Source organism: Ambystoma mexicanum, chromosome 8 (genome assembly GCF_040938575.1).
Source record: "Ambystoma mexicanum isolate Mex_15411 chromosome 8, UKY_AmexF1_1, whole genome shotgun sequence".
Lineage (NCBI taxonomy): Eukaryota > Metazoa > Chordata > Amphibia > Caudata > Ambystomatidae > Ambystoma > Ambystoma mexicanum.
Genome location: NC_090929.1, coordinates 1,350,790,543 through 1,350,802,901, shown reverse-complemented (window position 1 = coordinate 1,350,802,901; position 12,359 = coordinate 1,350,790,543).

Sequence of the window (12,359 nt, the reverse complement as noted above, 5' to 3'; positions counted from 1 at the left end):
GAGGAAGCGAAGTTGTACTTGAAACTTCTTGTGTTTCACTAAATGATTGTATTAGCTGTTTTGTTTCAACTTTTTTTACAAATTCTGCTAGAGATGGATGCTTATGTTGGACACCTTTATTTTCATTTGCTCTACTTTTGCGTTGCTTTCTACGGACTTGACTTTTGGTAGGCATTCTTTAGGGTCTGTTGAAAAAAATAAAGAAGATATGGGTTGGGGTGTTCTGGAATGTATGTGTGCTGTGTGCATGAGTGTTTGAGTAAGATGATAAAGATGTATGTAATGGTGTGTGATTGTGCATTGGGAACTAAAACTAGTAGGGATAGGTATTCTTGAATTTATGTGTTACTAAACTGGGGTTCAGATGACAAAAAAAAAGTAAGCTAGTGGTGTGGAAAAGTACAAATAGTAAATCTAATGTATACAATTAAAACAGTTGTTTGTTCTATAATATGAAAATTGTAGTGGTTCAGTTCGGTAATTTGTGTGTCCAAAAATAGAAATTTGTGGGCCATTCTGGCTGTAAATCGCTGTTTAAGACATGGACATTTTTGGACAAAATGGTACAAAATCTCTATTTTTAGAAACAAAAATAGCTTGTATTAATGTTATAGTATATTTCATTAATAATACAAATATTATGGTGAAATTTTACTCACTTTTTTTAAAATTAACAGGTAACTTCTTAGTTTTTCTTTCTTCTTCGAATTCGGCTGCTTCTTTTCAGGAAACTGGTCTTCACTGCAATTGTAAAAGCTTCAAATTAGTAACTTTATTTGTATATAGCAGTGTTTTTAATTTAGATATTGTTTTTTTAATTGAAATCCTCAGTGCCTTCTGTAAAACCATTAAACTAATTTATTTACATAAGATACATTGCATCAGTTCAGTACATATGATATGTTCTTAATGAACAAATTGTATTGAATGACTAACTGTAGCAAAAAAAAAAAATATATCTTTACTATGTCTTGTGAAATCTATAATGTATTAGTGAATACCACTATTTCTGTAAGTAAACTGTTCTAGGTAATAGCGCCTCAATGTCATGTCTAATTTAAAGTAATTAAGTAAATAAATAAATAAAAACAAAAAATATGAAATTGTATAAGTATTTTTATAAAGGTTTAAACATAGATTGTGTTAGCATGCAATTTTGTTTGAATATATGTAGTCTATATATTTCATTTAAAAAATGTTAGTTTAACATGATTTGAGTGTGTGTGTATAAAGGTTTATAAGTGATAGTTGATTTTAGGAAATTGAAAAAAGTACAGTAAATTCATTTTACAGATTTTACAAGGTAAAAGTCTGTTTGAAAATGTGTTCATCTACTATACAGAAAATATGCATACCTGAAGTTTGTGTTCATGCATATGGATATGCATGGAGCTGCAAGTAGAAATCTTGAAGACTTGTACAGTTTTTCTGGTAGATGCTGCTTGCCAATGATATGACACTTGTACTCAGAGAGATTCAGAGTACATTTGCAGTGCTGATCTATGATGATGCAGTTAGATGTAGAGGTCTTGAATGTGATTGGTGCATGGTCATGTGATTTTTGAGGTACATCCAGTGAGGGAATGGCAGAGAGAGTGTAGTGGAAATGGTAGAAGGGCTGTTCATGTTACGATATGTCCGCGGACATGGCGGTAGTTCGCGGACATCGGGAGTTACATCTGGGGATTTTTGGGTTCAGAAGTCATGCAAATGAGAATAAGCACTGAAAGGGATTGGTCAGGAAAGTTTGGTGGGTGTGTTGTGCCAGGAGAAATTTTCTCAGATACTCTTTTTGCTGAGAGAAGAAAAGATAGCTATGGCTGTGTGTTTCAGAAAACAGATTGTTTGGATTTTAGGAGCTTCGTGGATACATTGGTTGAAGGTGCATGCAGAAAGCTGTGGAGAAGTTGTAGATCTTGGATTCCCACATGTGGAAGTACACTGGCATGGAATACGTGGAATGAAGTGGTTGGACTTGCTACCTCTCTGTGCTACTTTGGAGACAGAGCAACATCCAGACATAATTGTAATTCATTGTGGAGGGAACAGTTTAGGACATGTGACTGGAATTTTTTTGCAATTTGCTATGAAAGAAGGACTTAGGAAGGTTATGGACATGTTTCCTAATTCTTAAGTGATATTTTCACGGATTGCGCAGAGACAAATGTGGCTTTGTTCTTCTTCATTTGGTCCACAAATGGAAAAAGCAAGGCGCAATGTTAATAAGGCTGTTTGTGGCTTTCTAAGAGATTTTGGCATGTCTTCTTTTCACAATGAAAATATTATGTTTTGTGGTACATACATTTTTCGCAGAGATGGAGTCCATCTTACTTATGCTGGCAATCAGATTTTTCTGAGAAATGTACAAAATGCATTGCGACCTTTTTTGGAATTACAACAACAATTTTGAAGTAGATGTTAAGCATTTACAATTTTTGACTTACAAACACCACCCAAAGGCTCTTTTCAGAGCCACCACTTCTTTCCAGAGAAAATTACAATGTTTGTGATGGAGAAGCAACCCAATTTTTTTAATGTTCGCGAACTGTCCGCGGACTTCTAAAAAATACAAAGAGCCCTGCTTCATTTATTTTCACTTATATTTTTTAACTGGGAAAGGCGGCTCTTATTTTTTTTTTGATTTTTGTAATTTTGTATTTTTTTTGGTTTTTCAGACACGACACACTAGGAGAGGAGGGTAAAGGAGGGTAAAGGGGGGGCACCAACCACAGGGATAAGAAAGGGCGAGCTGAGAGAGGAAGATGTAGAGTGGGTTTTATTTGGGTAGTGAGCAGGTCTTCTCGTGCTCTGAGACGATAGTCTCAAAAGCACTCCGAAGTCGCCCCCCCCTGCAGAGTACTGTGTCACAGTACATACATACAACTGTGACCCTCGAAAGGTAAGGGTCATCAGCATTCTGTATGGCCTGTGAGGCAGCTTGAGAAAGACGCTGTCCCACAGAGGTGGTCCTTGTGGTGACAGGATCAGAAACAGAGGATGAAGTAGAGGAAATCAACCTGCTACGTTCTTCGCAAGGTACAACTCTGCGAATAGCACCAGAGTGAAATGACCTCAGGTGTCGCTTCATAGTAGTGGTCCCAAAGCTGTAGTTACCGTGCTTCCCACGACTGAGTATCATTTTGCACTCATTGCAGGTAACATGGTTCGCACGAGCCTTAGGACCATTCCCATGAATGGTAAATAACCGCCACACCCAAACTCACGCCTAGTGCGGGTAGAAGGGATTTCCTCTACCTCATTCTCATCATCCTCTTCTTCCTCCTCTGCATCCTAAGTTCTGTTCCCCTCTTCAGGCCCTTGGGAAGGTGGTGGTGGTGGAGGGGGTGGTGGTGGTGCTGAAGCAAGTGCAGCACCAAGTGGCAGTTCAGCAGCCAAGGATGCCATCTCGGTGTAGTCTGCAGGTGGCAGCAAAAATCACTGTGTTCTGAAGAATAGCCAGAAACACGATGGGAATAAGCTCTTGGGCATGGTCTTTTATAGGGGTGCTTGTGCGCAGTCCACGGACATGCGCACTGCGCGCGGACAGATCGAACACAAAAAAAGGATCGGAAAGTTTCAAAAGGTATATAGAAACTCAAGATTGCTATGTGGGACTTGTGGCATGGTGAGATTTTATTGAAAAATATTATGGATTAACTCAAAATGTACTTTTAAATTGTTCGGGGACACGAATAGTGTCCGCATTTCAGGACACACGATGAGCGTGGGCGCGGTCATATGATCTGTTTGCGAACTAGTCTGCGAAGGAAGCGCCTGTCCGCAGGACACCAAGTGCGCGGAGATTGGTTAGCGCATGCGCATTGATGTCCTACGGACACTGTTCGGGTTCTGAAGTAATTAAAAGTGCGTCACACGTGAAACGAACATTTCAGGACACCGCGTGTGTTCTTAGAACAGTTTAAACTTGGTAGCGAACAGTAAGGACAGATAAAGTGTTCTTCAGGACACGTGTAATTTAGTTTATGTACGAACATTTCAGGACACCAATTGTGTTCTTAGAACAGTTTCAATTGGGTAGCGAACACTACGAAAAGTTGTACTGTTGTTCAGGACACATCATTTTTGTTTATTTACGAACATTTCAGGACACCAATTGTGTTCTTAGGACAGTTTTAAGTTGATAGCGAACATTACGGACAGATATAGTGTTCTTTAGAACACTTTAATTTTTGTTTCTTTACGAACATTTCAGGACACCACGTGTGTTCTTAGAACAGTTTCAACTTGCTAGCGAACAGTACGAACAGGTGTGGTGTTCTTCAGGACACCTCCATTTTCGTTTATGTATGAACATTTCAGAACACTCGCACGGTCCGCTGACACTTTTATTGTTTTTTTTAAAAAAAAACGGAACGGAAACTATTCACAATACAATATAAAAATTAAACTTTATTTAACATATATTAATAATTTATGACAGAGAAGGTGAGGCAGAAACATATTTCACAGTACACAAAAATCTATTAAGAAAACAATTATCATTTAATTGATCAACATATTAACATTACGAATATCATACCTTCATCTTGTACGCTGCACACAATGTTATGTTTCTGTATGGGTAGCTTAGTATAGTAGATAGAATCCCATAATAGGATGCTATTTATATCAATGCATCGTTCAATGCACTTATTAGGGTATATTTCTTGCAATGATTCTTGACACTTTTTTCGCAACATAATAAGAATCCCTTCTACACATATTTCATGAGAAGTACATACACATGTGATGTCATCAGTGATGTCATCAATGACATTTGTGATGTCATCTTTGATGTCCTGGGTGTTAATCTTAGCAGTGCACGGTGGTGGCGCGAGTTATGGTTGCTTAGCTTACCATAACTGGCGAATTTCAAGGGTTTTTCGGTTTTACTTGGAACCATAACGTCCCTTTAACAAAGTTTTTTCACTGAATTTCATAGGTTTTTAGTAGCGCAACTTAACCATAACGTCCCTTTAACAAAGTTTTTTTCACTGAATTTCATAGGATTTTAGTAGCGCAACTTAACCATAACGTCCCTTTAACAAAGTTTTTTCACTGAATATATATATATATATATATATTTGTACAGAGTATACCAAAATAGAAAATACTTCAGAAAAACCTGTTATGGATAACACTTTTCAGTATAGAAGAAAAAATTGATTTACTGTTGACCAATTTAAATAATTTGAAAACTTTTGTTGAAGATCATTTTAAAACAAAAACGTCATACCATTGCCCCACATGACCTTGTCCCTCCTCACCATATCCCAGTCAATTATCCCCAAACCCTCTCCATAATCCAAAATGTTTTGATGAGATTTCCATCCCTTCTTCACCTAATACCAATCATGTTGAAACCCCAAATTCTCCTGTTTTTGTTTCGGTTTCTGCCTCACCTTCTCTGTCATAAATTATTAATATATGTTAAATAACGTTTAATTTTTATATTGTGTTGTAAATAGTTTCATTTTTTTCTTTTTAAAAACAATGTCGGTGTCCGCGGACAGTGCAGGTGTTCTGAAATGTTCATAAATAAACGAAAATGGAGGTGTCCTGAAGAACACCTTACCTGTTCGTACTGTTCGCTAGCAAGTTCAAACTGTTCTAAGAACACACACGGTGTCCTGAAATGTTCATAAAAAAAATAATTAAAGTGTCCTAAAGAACACTATATCTGTCCGTAGTGTTCGCTATCAAGTTTAAACTGTTCTAAGAACACAATTGGTGTCCTGAAATGTTCGTACGTAAACGAAAATGGAGGTGTCCTGAAGAACACTATACCTGTTCGTAGTGTTCGCTAGCAAGATGAAACTATTCTAAGAACACACGCGGTGTCCTGAAATGTTCGTAAAAAAAAAAAAAATTAAAGTGTCCTAAAGAACACTATATCTGTCCGTAGTGTTCGCTATCAAGTTTAAACTGTTCGAAGAACACAATTGGTGTCCTGAAATGTTAGTACGTAAACGAAAATGGAGGAGTCCTGAAGAACACTATACTTGTGCGTAGTGTTCGCTAGCAAGTTCAAACTGTTCTAAGAACACCCGCGGTGTCCTGAATTGTTCGTAATTAAACGAAAATGGAAGTGTCTTAAAGAACACTATACCTGTCCGTACTGTTCGCTAGCAAGTTGAAACTGCTCTAAGAACACAATTGGTGTCCTGAAATGTTCGTACAGAAATTAAATTGGACGTGTCCTGAAGAACACTATATCTGTCCTTACTGTTCACTAGCAAGTTTAAACTGTTCTAAGAATACACGCAGTGTCCTGAAATGTTCGTTTCATGTGTGACGCATTTTCAATTACTTCAGGACCCGAAGAGTGTCCGAAGAACATCAACGCGCATGCGCTAACCAATCTCTGTGCATTTGGTGTCCTGCGGACATGCGCTTCCTTCGCGGACTTGTTCGCGAACGGATCATATGACCGCGCCCACACTGATCGCGTGTTCTGAATGCTGACACTGTTTGTGTCCCCAAACAATTTAAAAGTACATTTTCAATTAATCCATAATATTTTACAATAAAATCTCACCATGGCACAAGTCCCACATAGTAATCCTGAGTTTCTACATACCTTTTGAAACTTTTCGAACTTTTTTTTGTGTTCGATCTGTCCGCGGACAGCGCGCATGTCCGCGGACCGCGCACAAGCAACCCTATAAAAGACCACGCCCTAGAGCTTACTCTCATTGTGTTTCTGGCTATTCTTCAGAACACAGCGATTTTTGCTGCCACCTGCAGATTACACCATCATCGAGATGGCATCCCTGGCTGCTGAACTGCCACCTGGTGCTGCACCTGCTTCAGCACCACCCCCAGCACCTCCACCACCACCACCTCCCCAAGGGCCTGAAGAGGGGAACAGGAGTGAGAATGCAGAGGAGGAAGAAGAGGATGATGAGAATGAGGTAGAGGATATCCCTACTACCCGCACTAGGCGTGAGTCTTGGGAGTGGCGGTTATTTACCATTCATGGGAATGGTCCTAAGGCTCGTGCGAACCGTGTTACCTGCAATGAGTGCAAAATGAAACTCAGTCGCGGGAAGCACGGTAAGTACAGCTTTGGGACCACTACTATGAAGCAACACCTGAGGTCATTTCACTCTGGGGCTATTCGCAGGGTTGTACCTTGCGAAGAACGTAGCAGGTTGATTTCCTCTACTTCATCCTCTGTTTCTGATCCTGTCACCACAAGGACCACCTCTGTGGGACAGCGTCTTCCTCAAGCTGCCTCATAGGCCATACAGAATGCTGAGGACCCTTACCTTTCGAGGGTCACAGTTGTATGTATGTACTGTGACACAGTACTCTGCAGGTGTGAGCGACTTCGTAGTGCTTTTGAGACTATCGTCTCAGAGCACGAGAAGATCTGCTCACTACCCAAATAAAACCCACTCTTCATCTTCCTCTCTCAGCTCGCCCTTTCTTATCCCTGTGGTTGGTGCCCCCCCTTTTCCTTCCTTTCCCCTCCTCTCCTAGTGTGTGGTGTATAAAAAATAAAAAAAAATAAAAAATATCAAAAATCAAAAAGAAAAATAAGGCTCTTTTCAGAGTCGCCTTTCACAGTTAAAAAATATAAATGAAAATAAATGAAGCAGGGCCCTTTGTATTTTTTAGAAGTCCGCGGAAAGTTCGCAAACATTTAAAAAATTGGGTTGCTACCCTATCACAAACATTGCAATTTTCTCTGGGAGGAAGTGGTGGCTCTGAAAAGAGCCTTTGGGAGGTGTTTGTAAGTCAAAAATTATAAATGCTTAACACCTACTTCAAAATAGATGTTGTAATTCCAAAAAAGGTCGCAATGCATTTTGTACATTTCTCAGACAAATCTGATTGCCACCATAAGTAAGATGGACTCCATCTCTGCGAAAAATGTTTGTACTACGAAACAGAATATTTTCATTGTGAAAAGAAGACATGCCAAAATCTTTTAGAAAGGCACAAACAGCTTTATTAACATTGTGCCTTGCTTTTTCCATTTGTTGACCAAATGAAGAAGAACGAAGTCACTTTTGTCTCTGCGCAATCCGTGAAAATATCACTTGAGAATTAGGAAACATGTCCATAACCTTCCCAAGTCCTCCTTTCATAGCAAATTGCAAAAAATCTCCAGTCACATGTCCTAAACTGTTCCCTCCACAATGAATTACAATCATGTCTGGATGTTGCTCTGTCTCCAAAGTAGCACAGGGAGGTAGCAAGTCCAACCACTTCATTCCACGTACTCCATGCCAGTGTACTTCCACATGTGGGAATCCAAGATCTACAGCTACTCCACAGCTTTCTGCATGCACCTTCAACCAATATATCCATGAATCTCCCAAAATCCATACAATCTTTTTCCTAAAACACACAGACATATCTATCTGTTGTTGTCTCAGCAAAAACAGTATATGTGAAACTCTCTTCTGGCACAACACACCCACTAAACTTTCCTGACCAATCCCTTTCAGTACTCATTCTCATTTGCATGACTTCTGAACCCAAAAATCCCCGGATGTAACTCCCGATGTCCGTGAACTACCACCATGTCCGCGGACATATCTTAACATGAACAGCCTACCATTTCCACTTCACTCTCTCTGCCATTCCCTCATTGGATGTAGCTAAGAAGTCACATGACCGTGCACCAATCACATTCAAGACCTCTACATCTAACTGCATCATCATAGATCAGCACTGCAAATGTACTGTGAATCTCTCTGAGTACAAGTGTCATATCATTGGCAAGCACCATCTACCAGAAATACTGTACAAGCCTCCAGGATTTCTACTTGCAACTCCATGCATATCCATATGCATAAACACAAACTTCAGGTATGCATATTTTCTGTACAGTAGATGAACACATTTTCAAACAGACTTTTAGCTTGTGTAATCTGTAAAATGAATTTACTGTATTTTTTTCAATTTCCTAAAATCAACTATCACTTATAATCCTTTATGCTATTTACTTTCTTTACAAACACACACTCAAATCATGTTAAACTAACATTTTTTTAATTAAATATATAGACTACATATATTCAAACAAAATTGCATGCAAACACAATCTATGTTTAAATCTATAAAAAAAATACTTATACAATTTCATATTTTTTGTTTTTATTTATTTATTTACTTAATTACTTTAATTTAGACATGACATTGAGGCGCTATTACCTAGAACAGCTTAGTTACAGAAATAGTGGTATTCACTGGTATATTATAAATTTCAGAAGACATAGTAAAGATATTTTTTTTGCTACAGTTAGTCATTCAAAACAATTTGTTCATCAAGAACATATCATATGTACTGACCTGATGCAATGTATCTTATGTAAATAAATTAGTTTATTGATTTTGAAGAAGGTGCTGAGGATTTCAATTAAAAAAATCAATATCTAAATTAAAAACGGCGCTATATACAAACAAAGTTACTAATTTGAATCGTTTACAATTGCAGTGAAGACCAGTCTCCTGAAAAGAAGCAGCCGAATTCGAAGAACAAAGAAGAACTAAGAAGTTACCTGTTAATTTAAGAAATAAAGTAAGTAGAATATCACCATAATATTTGTATTACTCAAACATACTGTAAAGTTAATACAAGCTATTTCTGTGCCTAAAAATAGAGATGGTGTACCATTTTGTCCAAAAATCTCCATGTCTTAAACAGCGATTTACAGCCAGAATGGCCCACAAATTCCTATTTTTGGACACACAAATTACCCAACTGAATCGCTGCAATTTTCATATTATAGAACAAACAACTGTTTTAATTGTATACATTAGATTTACTATTCGTACTTTTCCACACCACTAGCTTACTTTTTATTGTCATCTGAACCCCAGTTAAGTAACACATAAATTCAAGAATACCTATCCCTACTAGTTGTAGTTCCCAATGCACAATCATACACCATTACATACATCTTTATCATCTTACTCAAACACTCATGCACACAGCACACATACATTGCAGAACACCCCAACCCATACCTTCTTTATTTTTTTCAACAGACCCTAAAGAATGCCTACCAAAAGTCAAGTCCGTAGAAAGCAACGCAGAAGTAGAGCAAATGAAAATAAAAGTGTCCAACATAAGCATCCATCTCTAGTGAATTTGTCAAAACAGTTGAAACAAAACAGCTAATACAGTCATTTAGTGAAACACAAGAAGTTTCAAGTACAAAAACTTTGCCTCCTCTATCAAAATGTAAAACAAACCAAAAAACAATTAACAGAAAATCAGCTATCATTACAGATAAAACTACTTCTTTAAATTTTAATATAGTGCAAAGTAAGCATACCAAGAAAAGTATTTTAGCCAAAATGTACTGTCACAAAGTCCTTCGAAGTCTTACAAAAAACAGGAGAGAAATCAGGTTCAATACTTAAAACCTATTGTAGGAAATTAATCTTAGAATGGTTGATGGACAGTGCAATTCTTCTCAAAAGAAAATTATTTATTTTACTGGTAAACAAAATGAAACCACTAACAAAACTAATAACTAAATTACAAAAAAGACTTCTCAATAAGTGAAATGTCAACAGAAAGAACTTCTTAAGTATCTGCGGAGGTGAATGGAATAACACTACGAGCACAGAACCATATTTTAATGAAGAAGCGCACAGACAAAAGCAAACAAATACAATTGCCATACATAGCAGTGGTCGAGGTTATGAAAAAGTGAATAATACCATAATCGAACAAGAAGAACTCCTTACAAAAATATGCCCTGAAAACTTAGAATTACCCCTCCATTCAACTGAATCAGAACGTCTAGTGTACAAATGGCCATGCACGTCAATGTGTAACATTCCCAAACAATGTTTCAAATCTTTACGCCAATTCCTCAATAAATATGTAATAAGCAAAGACAAAATCAAAATTAAATTACTGCAAAATATGGATACCTGTCCAGTGCGCAAGTACACAGGACTACAAGGACATTCATTGGCCTGCATTACAGGACCTACTTGTAAAACCACGTTCCATGATATCAAAAGGATATCAACACATCATTCAACTATAAGAAATATAGTCTATAAACTGTACTATGATAAAAGTCCTGCTTTAGCACTAGCAAAGTTAAATAACATCCTTCTAGATGGTACAGCAAAAGACCTACTTGAAGAAATTCACTATATCCAGAAAAAATATTTTGGAAGTGAAAGCCATTTACAGAATGAAATAGCTTTAAACCAATTAAGCAACAATTCTACACATGGCAACCTTTTGCTAAACACATACAAAAAAGAAATACTAAAATTTAAAAGTACATCAGCTGAATTACCAAACCATGTATGTGTATGTTGCCGTAGAACTTTTTATAAAAGTAACTCAAAAACTGTAGACCTATCATTCAAAATAGAAGACAATGAAGATTCTAGATGGTTTGAATTAGCTCTCTACCTTGTAGCAGAAAACAAATACGAAATAACTGAGCCCTTAATACTTTGCAGTTACTGCACTACAAAACTTGACAACAACCAAACTCCTTCACGTGCTATCACAAATAATTTGGAATTATACCCAGTACCAAAACCCCTACAACAACTTAATTTATATACCGGCGTGGTATTACCGTGTTTGCAAAAAATGGACCCGGAAATTACATCATCGCACAGGAACGGGAAATGGGCCGGCGGCCATCTTTAAAAACAATCCATTGCAATCCTCCACAACCAACACTCCTCCCGTGTCGTCGTGTGTCAGGAGAGCATCACCATGTCCAAGGCCAGCAGGAAATCCACCCAGAGGAACAGGAAGCAGCGGTTCTCGGACGCTGAGCTCACCATGCTCGCCAACACACTGGAAGAGCATGCAGACGTAATACGCTGCACAGACCTCAAGCATGCGGCCCAAACTCACAAAAAAGAGGTCTGGTTCGAGTTAGCGCAGAGGGTGACAGCAGTGGGGTGCGCCCCAAGGATTGTGCGCGACTGCCGGAAGCGGTGGGACGACCTCCGCCTCCGTGTCCGGAGGACCCTGTCCGAAAATCGGAGAGCCGCAAGGGCGACAGGCGGTGGGCCACACTCCCCAGTCCAATTGATGCCATGGGAGGAGACGGCAAGTCACTTCATCGACACCAAAAGCATTGAGGGGATCGGAGATCAGGAGGTCGGGGCGGCAATCACCACAGAGGAAGGTGAGTGTACCATCACAACCACGTATCACGACACATGATATGGCCCAACTGATGGGGAAGTTAGAGTGTGCAAGGCGATGCATCAACATACCCATAGATCAATCATGGTCACTTCCCGCACCACATGGACGCAGAGTGACGACCCCAATCCCAATAGAGGTGCCACATGACCCAACCATGCCCATGCACCCACCACACAGAGACCAAACTAATGCTACACCA